Here is a 15,331-nt window from a genome sequence, read left to right as displayed (position 1 = left end):
AGATGATAATCTGAATGACATAAAACCGGTAGTCTTTAATGACACAGAAGAGTGCGAACAAATTAGGAAATTCAAACAAAATCAGAATCAAATTAATACGCAACACCAAAGAGAAATCCGGGAAGTACAAGATCAGCTGACACAGGTAATACAAGAATTACGTATTTTAGAGGACACTCGCGCTCCAATACGGGAAGAGGGACATAGAAATACGGAACAACCACTAAATAATAACACAGGGCACTTCGGAAATTATGAAAGAAATTGGCAAGGTGCACCGAATTTTGAAATGGAACCGCCGAAACGACGTAACAATGACCGATATGCGACTCGCCGACATGATGATTTTGACTATAAGCTGTTCATTACTACACGTAAATTTAAAACATTTAAGAATTCTGGCAACGACATGCATCCACAAGCATGGCTCCATCAATTCTCTCATTGTTTTCCTCCCAACTGGTCGTTAGAACACAGATTAGAATTTATGTGTGGCTACTTAGAGAATGAACCAGCTGTAAGAATGCGATCGGTCATTCACGATTGTCACAGTGAAGGAGAATTTTATCATGCCTTCCTCTCAGCGTATTGGTCTCAAGCTACACAAGACCGAGTGAAACATAGCATCATAATGATGAAACATTTCGAACAATCTGAATTTTCCAGTCTTGTGAAATATTTTGAAGACATGTTGCACAAGAATCAGTACTTGTCAAACTCATACAGCCCCTCAGAACTCATCCGCATTTGCTTAATCAAATTACCTGAACATTTACGACATATTATTTTGGCAGGATGTTGCAAAGACGACATTGAAGCTTTCCAGGGACTCTTACAAGAATTAGAAATTGACACTGACAATCGCGGAACGCGAAAACAGGAACACAACAATTACAGGTCACATCCGTCGCAATTCCGCGATGAAAGAAATAATAACTGGACACTACAAGGCTATTCTCACAACACAAATCGTGACCAAAACAGACACCACCCGTTTGACAACCGTTGGCAGAGTAGTAATAATTACAGGGAAAGATCACCTCTCCGCGGTAATTACTATCACAGAGACAATCAGAGAAACAGACAATATGGGAACCAAAATAAATATTATCAACGGAGACAGAATAACTTTAGACGCAACGGTCCAGCGCATAGTTACGATTCCGGGAGAAATTCTCCACCACATGACCGACAAGAAAGAAACTATGGAATCTACAGGGTGTTTCAAAAATGACCGGTATATTTGAAACGGCAATAAAAACTAAACGAGCAGCGATAGAAATACACCGTTTGTTGCAATATGCTTGGGACAACAGTACATTTTCAGGCGGACAAACTTTCGAAATTACAGTAGTTACAATTTTCAACAACAGATGGCGCTGCAAGTGATGTGAAAGATATAGAAGACAACGCAGTCTGTGGGTGCGCCATTCTGTACGTCGTCTTTCTGCTGTAAGCGTGTGCTGTTCACAACGTGCAAGTGTGCTGTAGACAACATGGTTTATTCCTTAGAACAGAGGATTTTTATGGTGTTGGAATTCCACCGCCTAGAACACAGAGTTGTTGCAACAAGACGAAGTTTTCAACGGAGGTTTAATGTAACCAAAGGACCGAAAAGCGATACAATAAAGGATCTGTTTGAAAAATTTCAATGGACTGGGAACGTGACGGATGAACATGCTGGAAAGGTAGGGCGACCGCGTACGGCAACCACAGAGGGCAACGCGCAGCTAGTGCAGCAGGTGATCCAACAGCGGCCTCGGGTTTCCGTTCGCCGTGTTGCAGCTGCGGTCCAAATGACGCCAACGTCCACGTATCGTCTCATGCGCCAGAGTTTACACCTCTATCCATACAAAATTCAAACGCGGCAACCCCTCAGCGCCGCTACCATTGCTGCACGAGAGACATTCGCTTACGATATAGTGCACAGGATTGATGACGGCGATATGCATGTGGGCAGCATTTGATTTACTGACGAAGCTTATTTTTACCTGGACGGCTTCGTCAATAAACAGAACTGGCGCATATGGGGAACCGAAAAGCCCCATGTTGCAGTCCCATCGTCCCTGCATCCTCAAAAAGTACTGCTCTGGCCGCCATTTCTTCCAAAGGAATCATTGGCCCATTTTTCAGATCCGAAACGATTACTGCATCACGCTATCTGGACATTCTTTGTGAATTTATGGCGGTACAAACTGCCTTAGACGACACTGCAAACACCTCGTGGTTTATGCAAGATGGTGCCCGGCCACATTGCACGGCCGACGTCTTTAATTTCCTTAATGAATATTTCGATGATCGTGTGATTGCTTTGGGCTATCCGAAACATACAGGAGGCGGCGTGGAGTAGCCTCCCTATTCGCCAGACATGAACCCCTGTGACTTCTTTCTGTGGGGACACTTGAAAGACCAGGTGTACCGCCAGAATCCAGAAACAATTGAACAGCTGAAGCAGTACATCTCATCTGCATGTGAAGCCATTTCGCCAGTCACGTTGTCAAAGGTTTCGGGTAATTTCATTCAGAGACTACGCCATATTATTGCTACGCATGGTGGATATGTGGAAAATATCGTACTATAGAGTTTCCCAGACCGCAGCGCCATCTGTTGTTGAAAATTGAAACTACTGTAATTTCGAAAGTTTGTCTGCCTGAAAATGTACTGTTGTCCCAAGCATATTGCAACAAACGGTGTATTTCTATCGTTGCTCGTTTAGTTTTTATTGCCGTTTCAAATATACCTGTCATTTTTGAAACACCCTGTACCTACATGACGACAGACTATATGATCGTAACGACAGACCTGATTTTTATCGGAACTGACGGAATTCGAACAGAGCAGGGCACTCTCGGCAAGGAGAATTTGTAGAAGTTAGGTCTCCTAATCCCAATAACGATGCGCGCCAACAAAGAGACTGACAATGACTCGCACCACAGGCAGCCACGTGCGCCGGCTGGCTCAGCGAAAAATAACATAGACGCTAACCTTGAGAAAAATTCCAGTATTCTTTACCGACGTATACGACATGATAATTGCGTTGAAGTTGAAACGTGCGTATTAGGAAGAATAAAGGTTTACATCACATTTCACAGGTAAAACCGTTTACTGAGAGATAATCTGCCTTTTAACTTAGTCTTTGCCATAAAATCTTTCTCTTCACGTTACTGATACTCTTTGTCACACTTACAAACTGTTAACATGCAACTATGTTTTAAAGTTAACTATCCATTCAAGAACCTAGGGAACTTAGACAAGTAATTACGAATGCATTGTTATAATGGACAGAAGACACAGTGTTGTTATTTGTACATTCTTCCTTGTTAGTTGCACGATTACGTAATGAATATATGGCTCACATACTTAGAACATTTACCAGTACTGCTAATGAGATTTTAATGCAACATTTTGGTTTACTTGAAAAGACATTCTCTATTTAAAGTACTTTATGTGAGATTACCGATGACTTAGTATTTGGTTTCTTGGACAGCTACATGATTATATCACGACACTACTAATGAGTGAAAAAATTTATGTTATTGCTTTCGCGCTGTATCTGTTTTATATCTGCACAGTTTTTCTGTTTTATTCTGGAAAGTAAAACATGTTTTAGTAGTAACTTTTGTGGTATAGCTACAATGAGACTGCCTTTTCCGTAGCACAACAATACGTTACAGCACAGTACTTTCTTCATCAGGGCAATAAGCGTAATAACTAAGATATCTATATGCAAAGCATTTCGCTTTTGTTTATCATGAGGTAAGTACATTGGCTTCTGCAGAACTTAGCTTTTGGAGGACAATAACTACGACACTTCCACAGAGATTATCTTACAGCAAGACACACATTTAGCGCTACAGGACACGTATTTGAGTGATTAATTTTGTACTTAAATCATTTATTTTTTAAAATATTTCAAGTACAATGATACAAAGGTTTTCCGTGACACATTTCATTCAATTGCTGTAATGTGTAACACCTGTGGGTATAATTACATTAATCCTCAGGGGGGTACACGCTTACTTTGTGTATCATGTGTTTGGCAAGCACAAGGAGCCCTAGCTAATATGGTATTTGCTTATACAACTTTACAAATCGGTACCATGTTTCTCTAACACGGAGTTACACAGCTATCTGATTATTTAACAGAGAAACCAACATTTTTTTTACTATGGCAGTGACAGATATTTACGTAATTACACAGTTGGATAACTTCACACTTATGAAATTGTATTTTGTCTGTACTTCGTGAACAGTTCATATTTTTCGGAACCATTGTGATACTATGAGAAATGGTTCAAATGGTTCAAATGGCTCTGAGCACTATGGGACTCAACTGCTGAGGTCATTAGTCCCCTAGAACTTAGAACTAGTTAAACCTAACTAACCTAAGGACATAAAAAACATCCATGCCCGAGGCAGGATTCGAACCTGCGACCGTAGCGGTCTTGCGGTTCCAGACTGCAGCGCCTTTAACCGCACGGCCACTTCGGCCGGCGATACTATGAGAGCTTTGAATGATGTGTTTGGTATGGGATCATGATTTTAAAGTATGTTTGAGGTAGATGACACTATTGAAATCAGCAGAGAATTTTTTTAGGTTTTGAAATTGTTGGAGGAAGCTACGACGATTTTGAGATTTGACTGGGGTGTTATGATGTTATTATTACGACGACGATGTGTATTATGCAGTTGAGAAATGTTAATTATGATATGTATTTATTATGATGGAATACTGAAGAAGTGTCGACGAATATGTATATGTGTAATAAGGTAAGGATTAATGAGTAGTGGTTAGGGACTCTGACTTGTGAAAAAGGTTGATGGAAACCAAGAATGTTATGAAATGTGTGTAAATCCCTGAATGTATCACAATGCTGACGAAAAGTTTTTGGACAGTATTATATTTAAAGGATTTTGTTTCTACACATTTGTAACGTAAATTTTCGACCTGTGCAATTTTCATATGAGATTGGCACTGTGGCGGAAACTGGTTTCGTAAATATTTCGGTAAGAAAGTTAAGTGACCACCTGCACGTAATGTGTCGTGGGCACCCAGCTGCGCGACAATCGCCTGGAAAAAAGCCAGTTGTGTGTGCCTTTCAGAGGCACAGGTGAAAAAAAAAGGGGGAGGCATTATTCTCGCTATTGACATTCCTTTGTAGAAAGCACCGCAAATACGACACACTCAAACTTGAAAACTTATGATAACACTGTGGAGCTATTAATTTATGATATTTACTGAAATGTCTAATGAAACGACGAGAAATATTTTATGTCTATTCATCTGATTATGAATACTGTCTTTCTAGTTGAGAGATTTTTTTTACTACCTTATGAAATGCCATATGGCTAATAAATGATGTTTCATGCCTTGCTTTGTACATATTTGCTCATTTTCTTTAATATCTAGTTTCTAGCTGCACTGCATCATTGGTTAAAATAAAATTTAATAGATGTACTAATATAGTTATCTTATGCCTACAGATCCAGTCAATATGAAATTTATGATCTATTTCCGAGAAAACGAGGGCAGATAAATAGACATTTCCCTTCACAGGAATTGCATAAATAATTTTTTTACGATTTGGTAACTTATCTGCTAGTGTAAGTTCTCGTGATGCATCACTCTAGTGTTAAGGTGTGACATAGTTATTAAAAATGGCCATTTTTACTGTAATATTTTTTCTGCTTGAGCTATGTCATGTTTACGTATAAGTTATTGCATTTGCTGCTGCTGTTTGGCAGGCATAGTCCTACTGAATTTTACATTGTATTAAGCTAGTTTTTCTACAGTTTTATTTTTCTTGTTTGATGCACATTGCCTTATATTAGTTGTAATATTGCATTTGCTTTGCTAATTTATGCTGCTTGCTTTGCCATTTGTATTTTTTATCATTGCTGTTTGTGTTAATTATTTTGTGCTGCTGCATTGCCTCGTTCCTTAGTTTAGCATCTCAGCTCAGTAGATTTAAGTTAGCTTAAGAGGGGGTAGACTATATAAGAGAATGAGTTATGATGAATTGGAAGAAATGCATTGAGAAGCTATAAGAAAATGGTTTGGAAAAAAAGGAGTGTACAGTGGAGAAAAAGTATTTTGAAAGAGGATATGATCAAAAAAGTGGGGTTTAGGGACAACAGGTTTAGGTAGGATATCCTTGGAAATAAATGATGAGGTAAGATAATGGAAAATAAGTAATGCGGTAAGAAATATGTGAACATATAAATACAGAAAGCATGCTTGGATAAGATTTTTTTGGTGGAAACAAATGTTGAAATAAGAAGAAATATCTATGGAATGAAGTTTTAGGTTGGACTGCAGTACCGAATGTTATACTGAAAACAAACCCTGCCCTTTCCTCTTGTGTTATTCTGCTATGTGTTTGTGTACTCTTGTATATTTGTGTTTTTCCTGTCTTTATGTGTTTAGCTGATATGAGTTATGTTGTGGAATTTTTCTAATAATATGTTATTTACTTTGTAAAGATATTTAGACATTATTTATTCGGTTTTGTTTTAATGCTCATGTGTGAAGTTGATGTTTCAAAAGTTATTCTGATCTTTTATGTATATACTCATGTCATAATTCCTGTATCACTGATGTATATGTTATTTCGATTCTTTTATAAAGCTTGTACTACAAATGTTATCTGTATTGTTATGTTCTTTAATGATATATTTTGTACCTTTGTTATTGTATTCTTATGTTATAAAATTGTTATTGACACCAGTTCATCAAATTAAGTAACTTGTAAGTTACATTTCACTGCACACTTTTCTGTTGGTCATAGTATATGGACAATATGTGAGAAGTAGGGACTGGCAGTGTTTGCATGTGTGTTAATAATTCAGCAAGGGACTCGTTAACAGCATTGCTGGTTCTAAGGACAATTAGAAAAAAACTTTGTGAGTGCACAAGAGGTGGTTTATGGACTTGCTATATTGTCCGCAAGACTCTTCGATGGTGATTGTGCACCTGCACAGTTGCAACAGATGGCTGCTGGCCGTCTCTACAAGGACTACAGTGGGTCAGCATCTTTGATGGCCCTCCAATACTGTAATCTCTACCAGGACTACAGTGGGTCTACTCTGTGATGACCTACCTACCAATATTCTTCAAAACTGACTCTGCGGTGGGTTTGCTCTGTTGTGGCGCATTACCTGTCTGCATGTCGAGAGTCAGCACTGTCTTTCCGTTGGAAGGACAACACTACTTCTTCAGGACTGCATGGAAATCCACTACTTCTGTGTGCATTTTCTTTTACTGCTGAGACTTTGAGAAAAGCACTGCTATTTTACTGTGATGAACGATCAGGACTGTCTTTATGGACTGTGAGAAAATTTTATCTTTTGACCAACATTGTATCAATAAGTGTGTGCATATGATTTATTTGTTATTGTAATTGTGAAAAAATTTTTAACAAATATGTATTAACCAGTGCCCAAAACAATTTGTAAAATTTTTTGTGGGGAGCATGGGGGCTACGTAAGTAGGCTGTTTAGGTTTTTTTATTGGTAACGCCACGTAGCGCTCTGTATGGAAATCACTGGCTGTGCTGTGTGCAGTCTGTGGCTGCTTTGCATTGTTGTAATACTCGCCACTGTAGTGTTGGGCAGCTGGATGTTAACAGCGCGTAGCGTTGCGCAGTTGGAGGTGAGCCGCCAGCAGTGGTGGATGTGGGGAGAGAGATGGCGTAGTTTTGAAATTTGTAAGACTGGATGTCATGAACTGCTATGTATATTATGACTATTAAGGTAAATACATTGTTTGTTCTCTATTAAAATCTTTCATTTGCTAACTATGCCTATCAGTAGTTAGTGCCTTCAGTAGTTTGAATCTTTTATTTAGCTGGCAGTAGTGGCGCTCGCTGTATTTCAGTAGCTTGAGTAACGAAGATTTTTGTGAGGTAAGTGATATGTGAAAGGTATAAGTTAATGGTAGTCCGGGCCATTCTTTTGTAGGGATTTTTGAAAGTCAGATTGCGTTACGCTAAAAATATTGTGTATCAGTTTAAGCACAGTCATGTATCATTTTTCTTAGGGGACGTTTCATATGTCGACCCTTAGGCGAGGATACCTCACTGGAATCTTCTGATTCTGATCAGCTAAGTCCCATAGTGCTCAGAGCCATTGTAACGTACGTTGTTGTTCTACATTGTTTGGCTGTGTTATTTACAGGGTCCCAGAGAAAGCATCCTAGAATTTTGAGGGAAAAGTCGTAATTGTAATGATCTGCACTACAACAGAAACAAGAAGCACAACTTAAGGAAAAATAATGTAATGTGAGTTTCAGCTCACAAGCGACATTAAAGCAGATAGTTCCTTTTACTTCATATGGGCAGAGGTTGTATTCGACAACCGTAATAAATTAATAACCGCCTCCTTTTACCGACCCCCGGTCTCAGATGAAACAGTTGCTGAACAGTTTAAAGAAAACGAGTCTCATCACAAATAGGTACGCTAATCATACAATTATAGTTGGCAGTGACTTCAATCTACAATCCATATGTTGACAAAAATACATTTTCAGACGCTATTGTAGATAGAAAACAACTTCCGTAATTGTTTTAAATGCTTTTTTTAAATTATTTTGATAAATTAGTTCACGAGGCCATTCAAATTGTAAATGGTTACGAAAACACACTTGACCTCTTATCCACAAATAATCCTGAGCGTCACGACGGATACAAGGATTAGTGAACACACACTCGACCGAGGCTCAATTCCGTAGCAAAGAAATTCACCAAAACTAAACGCGTAATATATCTATTTATAAAAGCAGCTAAAAATTCGGTTGACGTTTTTCTAAGAGTCTCTAATCCTTCCAAACTATGTAAGTGACGACCATATGTGGCTTAAGTTCAAAGAAATAGTATCAACAGCATTCGAGAGATTCATACCAAATAGATCAATAGGAGATGGAACTGATATTCCATGGTACACAAAACATGACAGAAAGCAGCTGCAGGAGCACCGAAAAATGCACGTTAAATTTAGACGAACGCAAAATCTCCAAGATTTGCGAAGTTTCACAGAGGCTCGAAATTTGGTGCGGATTTCAATGCGAGATGCATTTATTAGTTTCCACAACGAAAGTCTCCCTAGAAATGTGGCAGAAAATCCAAAGAGATTCTGGTCCTATGTTAAGTAAACCAGCGGAAAGGCTCAGTAAGTACCTACACTGTGCGACAGCGATGAGGAGGAGGAGGGGGAGACAAGGGACCCAACCCTTGGGAGCAGGTAAAATTGTGGCAAATGTCCGGCGTGGCAAATGTCCGCTCACCATGTGGTTAGTGGCATGAAGACGGGCTTGGTTCCGCTCCAAGTAGTGTGCTGTGTGGGGCCCCGAGTTTGGTCACGTCTGCAGTTAATATCTGATACGAGGTCTGACGTGATTAATGAGTGTGCATTGTTGTAGAAATCTTGGCCCTGTGCGTTCCTTCAGCCTCAAAATTTATTTAATTTGTGTATTTAAGTCTTTTTCCTCTTGTTTTGTGGATTAAGTTTGTATGAACTACTGTATGAAGGGTCTGGTATTTTGGGAAGTCTGATTCATTATGTTTTTTGAACTGTCGATTAAGAGATCGCTTTGCTGTCCATCGGTCCAGTGAGCTTAGACCTGGTTAAGCTCTTTAGATGGGCTAAGTAAGGAGCAGTCGATATTGGTGGTGTCTGAGTTTTCTTCCTGTCCCGGTACCTTGCCTTCCAGTGCTGAGCAGAATCAAGAGGCTGCAGTGCCTGAGAAGTGGTTATAGTAAGCATATGCTCAGTAGTCAATCTGACAGCGTAAAAGTATTTAGAACTGTATAAATGATTGGTGACTCCTTGTGCGGACAACTGTCGAATCTGTTGGAGAATGCGCCTGCTAACAGAGATCTTTCCTGAGTGAACACCTGATTACGGGATATTGTGGAAGGGGCTAGTGGTCCCTCAACTTAGACCCTCCAGTAGTTTGTTCCAGTCATACGGCTGTTGTGACACACACAGGGGAATTCTAATCGGTTAGCCCCATAGTTTTCTTGAGGACTAGCGGACTGCATGCATCGGCTGCGGAAACGTCTTCGCCAAGCCTGCCGCCTCCTGCATCACCTCACACCACAAGGAATTAAGTTACGTAACTCTCTCAAGGTCTTATGCGGCAATAATTATAATATTTTCTTTTATTCTCCCTTTTTGACAGAGACATCATCGTATTTTATGCTTTAATTAATGTGAGTTTGAGTTTCACTCCGTTGGGTCGATGTTTTGCATGGCTGGAAACGGCCGTTGCCCAGGCTGTCAAACTGCCTTAAATTTTATGGTCTTGCACTGGCCAGCTTTAAATTTCTGAAGAGCCGTGACAGGCCGTTCCTTAATTTGTTAAGTTTTTCCATAGAGTTGTTATCTGGCACTGGCCAGGACTTCAATTAATGTGGATTTCAGATATAACGGCAGTATGTTAATGGGGATGCATTTATAAATAAATTTCTTGACTACCCACCATGTTTTTGTTTTAAAATTAGTCAGTATTCCGTTTGTAGATTTCAAATGGGTTATAAGATTGTGGAACTCCAGTCTTCGCCTTCAGCAGAATAATTACAAAGCATGTCTTTTCTTAAATGTGTAAAACACAAAGTTAGACAAAATTTTGAAATTTCTTGTAAAAAATTTCTCAAGAGCATGTGGGATTGTTTTTAAACCGTTAAAGGATTTTTGGATCCAGTCTATTTTAAATTTATTGATATATGCTGAAAGTTTTCTTAAAATAAACCTGGAAATTTGCACCTTGTAATCAGTTTGCATAATGTGAAACTGAAAATTTATACTTTATGATCTTTTGCACTAAATGATTTACAAATAGTAAATGATGTTTACCCAGAACCTGGACAAGTCCTTCCCGTAATTTACTCTGAGTGCCTGGGTGCCGTCTGAAATGAAACTCATGGAAAAAGCCTTGTGAGTTATCACTGAACAAGAGAACACCTCTTTGTCGCATGACAAAGTGGTGGCCATTGCTTTTGGGGTTCTCGAGTGCAAACTCTGAAGAAGGCATGGACCTATCCCACCCATGTTTTACTGTGGTCTGGTAGTAACGACCCGACTAGTCATGAAAACTTATGAATATAATTACAGCACCATTTACACTGCCCGTAGAGCGGACAACGTTTGCCCAAGTGAAAGGAAGAACGACCCCGTGTTCAGCTTGAAAGCAAATTCCACTACATTGTGTGGGAACACCATCCTATGCATTCTTTACAAACATAGCACGCAGTTTCAGAGCTTTTCACAGGGAGACAGCAAACGCCAAACGCAGACGCTACAGATTTCCGGATTGGTCACCTTAAACGAAATGTAATTCTACCATTTTAGAAGAACAATGCTGATTGGCAGACGATATTCCTGATGCCTTGAGCTGAAGGAGTAATGGAAGAGACCGGAAGATATACCCCTTCACATCTGGCGTGGAGAGGGACCATTCCGTTGTCGCTCTTGGAGTGAGAAGACATAACGAGAGCGTGTGCGCTCGTACGTGTACTCAAAGAGCGAGGAACAAGTCTCTCCTCAGTACTTCACTGGGAGAGCACCTCTGTCGAGAGAGAATCAGAGTGCGACTCTATATACAGTCCTTGCGATTAAGCGTTGTTCACTGTGTTGGCCGCCACACTTATTGTGCGGTGTGAATGGACAGACTTGTAGTCAAACGCCTGCAAGCGAATTTTTGAGTGGCATCGCGGTAGACTGGTTATCTGACCGGTGTACCACGCCAGTATTTAGACTAGGGGCGATAAGGAGTCCTTGTCTTCATCAAGGCGTAGGGAGAGTTTGATTGGGGAAGGTCAATCCAGATAGAACGAGAGTTATCATTTGTCAGCAGCGAGAGGCGCAGACAGCAGTCATCGCAGCTTATGGTATTGTGCGCTACAGCTATTGCGAACCCCATATTTCCTCCACAACAGTACACTTCACTGCATTTCACACGTGACAGCCTCGACCATACCTAGCAACATTCTAACGCATAATTATTCAAGTTGAGTAGGCGCGGCTCTCAGCCATTCTACCAAGTCAATAACTATCTTAAACTTTCTATAGGAATTTCATTAGCGAATCCTATCCTTAAGAGGTAACTTCACATTCCGGAAAGAGCCCAGAAATAACTTGTTCAGTTCATAACTAAAAGTGCCACTATGATTTCTCAGAATTTTTGCAAAATAAAAAATATTTTTCGTTAGTTTCATGTTTTTCTTGCACTAACTAGCACTACTCCAGTACCCAAGTATCCCACTAGTTATATAAGAAATTTTGTGAATATTTGTGACATTTCCTTACAGCGGACGACTCCAGAAGATATTTATTACTGTAAGTTTTTCAGGCATTTCTCTTTAGAACGTTAGGAGCGTCTGTCTGACTTCTGTAGTAGTGTGGGCGTGGAAATTGCATCTTGCAGGAGCCACATGGTAAAGGGTACATCTCAGATTAATCCGTTGCGCAGAATGACAGAATAGCACCCACACGCCCACAATGGGAGCCAGTAGAGTGAAATGGAATTGAGATAAGGATCTCTCATCAGAGGTTCCTTTAGTTCTGTAACGAATTAGAACTAATAATGGGTTCACAGTTTAAAATAATCAATACAGAAGATGATATACATGTATAAGGTCTAGGGGAACGAAGGATGCCAGCTGCATTACTTCACGATGGGGCAGAGATTTCGAAAGCAGATATTAGATAATAAGGTGTCCCCAACAACACATACAGATTATAACCTGGTAATGATGAAAGTATGCTTTAGCTTAAGAAAATCGCCAAGAAGTATCAATGTATAAAGAAGGGGGATACTGCAGAATAAGGCGTTGCATTTTTAAGGACGTATTTACTGCGATAATGAATGTGATGATCAGTGCACATCCATAAAAAGGGTAATCTCAGATTAACAGAATCTTCCGTCGGTTCTTGGTAGAACAACATTATAATAATAAATGAAAAGCACCAGTTTGCTTTTGTTCTACAATATTGTAGAACAAAACCAAACTGGTGCTTTTCGTTTATTATGGTAATCTCAGAAGCTGGAAGGACAAATACAAGGGAAAAGAATGTAACTGCCAAGAAATCTTGGTTAACACTGTAGCTGATGAACAAAAAAAGCAAGTAAAAACATTCAGGAAAAGACCAGATTAGAGCAATATAAGTGACTTTGGAAAACGATCAACAGGAACTGGAGGGAAGCTAAGGGTAAATGGTTTAAAAAAAAGTAAACAAATAGAAAAACAAATGTCTTCTGGAGTACACTCTTCGGTGTCATTAGAAGCAAAGGTGTCAACATATATACTCAGGGAATAGAATGGGTAGCTAGAGAGAATATGTTGAAGACCTCTACAAGGGGCACGAATTATCTTACGGCGTGATGTAATAAGAAATGGAAGTAAAGTTGGAGGATGTAATGGATCCAGTATTAGGACTAGAAATGTCTAAAAAGGTAACATCCCTTCGGAATTTCTAAACCTTTGTGGGATGTGGTAATCAAGTGACTTCTCAAATAGGCATGTAGAACCCTTGCTTCCGGAGCCATATAACAGGACTATCGGAAGAATGTCATTCACACGACACCTATGATAGCAAGGGTGGATACGTGCCAGAACTGTCGCAGAGTCCGCTTAACACATCATCCATACCAGCAGCTGACGAGAATAACATAGAGCGAAATGAAAAAGAGAATTAAGGATCTAATAGATGACGATAAATTTGGCTTTAGGAAACATAAAGGCACCAGAAAAGCAGTTGTTTCATCTCGCTTTATAGAGGAAGCATCACTTACGAAAAATAGAGACACATTCATAGGATTTGTCGAGCTAGAAAAGTTGTTCGACACGTGAGTTGTTGCAAAGTGCTTGAAACTTTAAGATCAATAGGTATAAGCTGTTGGGAAACAGGGGTAATACACGATATGTAGAATAAGCTAAAGGCAACAATAAAAATGAAGTACAAAGAAAGAAGTTCTGTCATCTTCTTCCTCTAACGTTCAAACTGTATACCGAGGAAACAAGGAAAGCTTTAGGAGTGGGATTAAAAACCAGGATGAAAAGATAGGGATTATAAAGTTCAGTTGGCACTGATATCTTCATTAATACTGAGAGAGGGTTATAGTGCCTGTCGAATGGGAGAACAGTCTAGTGAACATAGAATGTGGTTTGATAGTAAACCACAAAAAATCGATAATAATGAGCAGTAGCAGAAACGACATTAGGCTTAAGGTGAAGTGAAGGAGTACTGCTACCTTGGAAGTAAAACAACAGATGCCGCACGAACCAAGAAATATATAAGAAGTATAGTATCACAGACCATGAGGGTATTCCCAGTAAAAGAAATCTACTACTTCGAAGCATGGGCTCTGATTCACGGAAGAAATTTCTTGGAACGTACGTTTGAAACACAATATTCTATGTAATGGACTGTGGAAAATCGACAAAAACAAGAACCGTTTCTGATGCGTTATAGAAAGATGTTAAAAGTAATTTGGACTGATACGACAAGAAGTGAGGAGTTTCCACGCATTTTCGACGAGGAATGAATGCGTGGGAAATGAACATCAGAATAGACAGGATGGCAGGAGATGTGTTAATACAATAGGGACTAACGTCCACGTTATTAGAGGAAGCTGTAAAGAGCGAAAACTGGAGGTAAAAACGTAAAACGTAAGCACCGCTCGCTGATTAGGCATTATGCTTGTTCCGGCTGGCCGGCTGCTCTTACAAGGCATTATGTGGAGAGATCTATGATCGTGGAACATGTGATCAGCATCTCGGCAATCCCTCCAGCCGTTATTGTGAGAGGATGAACCCTGGTGAAGCCGCTCCTTCTTTATTCGAGCAGCTCCTTACTTGGCGTCCAGAGGTTGAGTGGATATCGTTTCAGATCTCCCTACCGGAGAAACATAAATTGGAATGTATCCAACAAAGAACTGAAGACATGGGTATAAATGCTACTCTAAGATGAAGAGTTTTACACTGGAAAGAAAGTCATGGCGGGCCGCATCAAGCCAGTCAAGAGATTGATGAGAAACAATAAAATTTAACTAATTTATTAAAAGAACAAAGGAGGAATTGTTGTTAAACGACCAAAAATGTACGTCTTAATTGGGCGAACGCTCGCTGCTGCGAATATAGCAAGATTTTGCAGCGACACTCAGCATACCACAGCGACGTCAGGTAGACAGCTGATTCGTTCGACGAACTGTCAACAGAGCTCATGCCATGGTCCCAGGAGCCCTGCGATCTTCTCCTTGCAGCAAGATGATTCAAATGGCTCTGAACACTATGGGACATAACTTCTGAGGTCCTCAGTCCCCTAGAACTTAGAA

Source organism: Schistocerca nitens, chromosome 4, assembly GCF_023898315.1.
Source record: "Schistocerca nitens isolate TAMUIC-IGC-003100 chromosome 4, iqSchNite1.1, whole genome shotgun sequence".
Lineage (NCBI taxonomy): Eukaryota > Metazoa > Arthropoda > Insecta > Orthoptera > Acrididae > Schistocerca > Schistocerca nitens.
The sequence above is the reverse complement of the archived record's forward strand: the minus strand, read 5'-3'. Positions refer to the sequence as shown.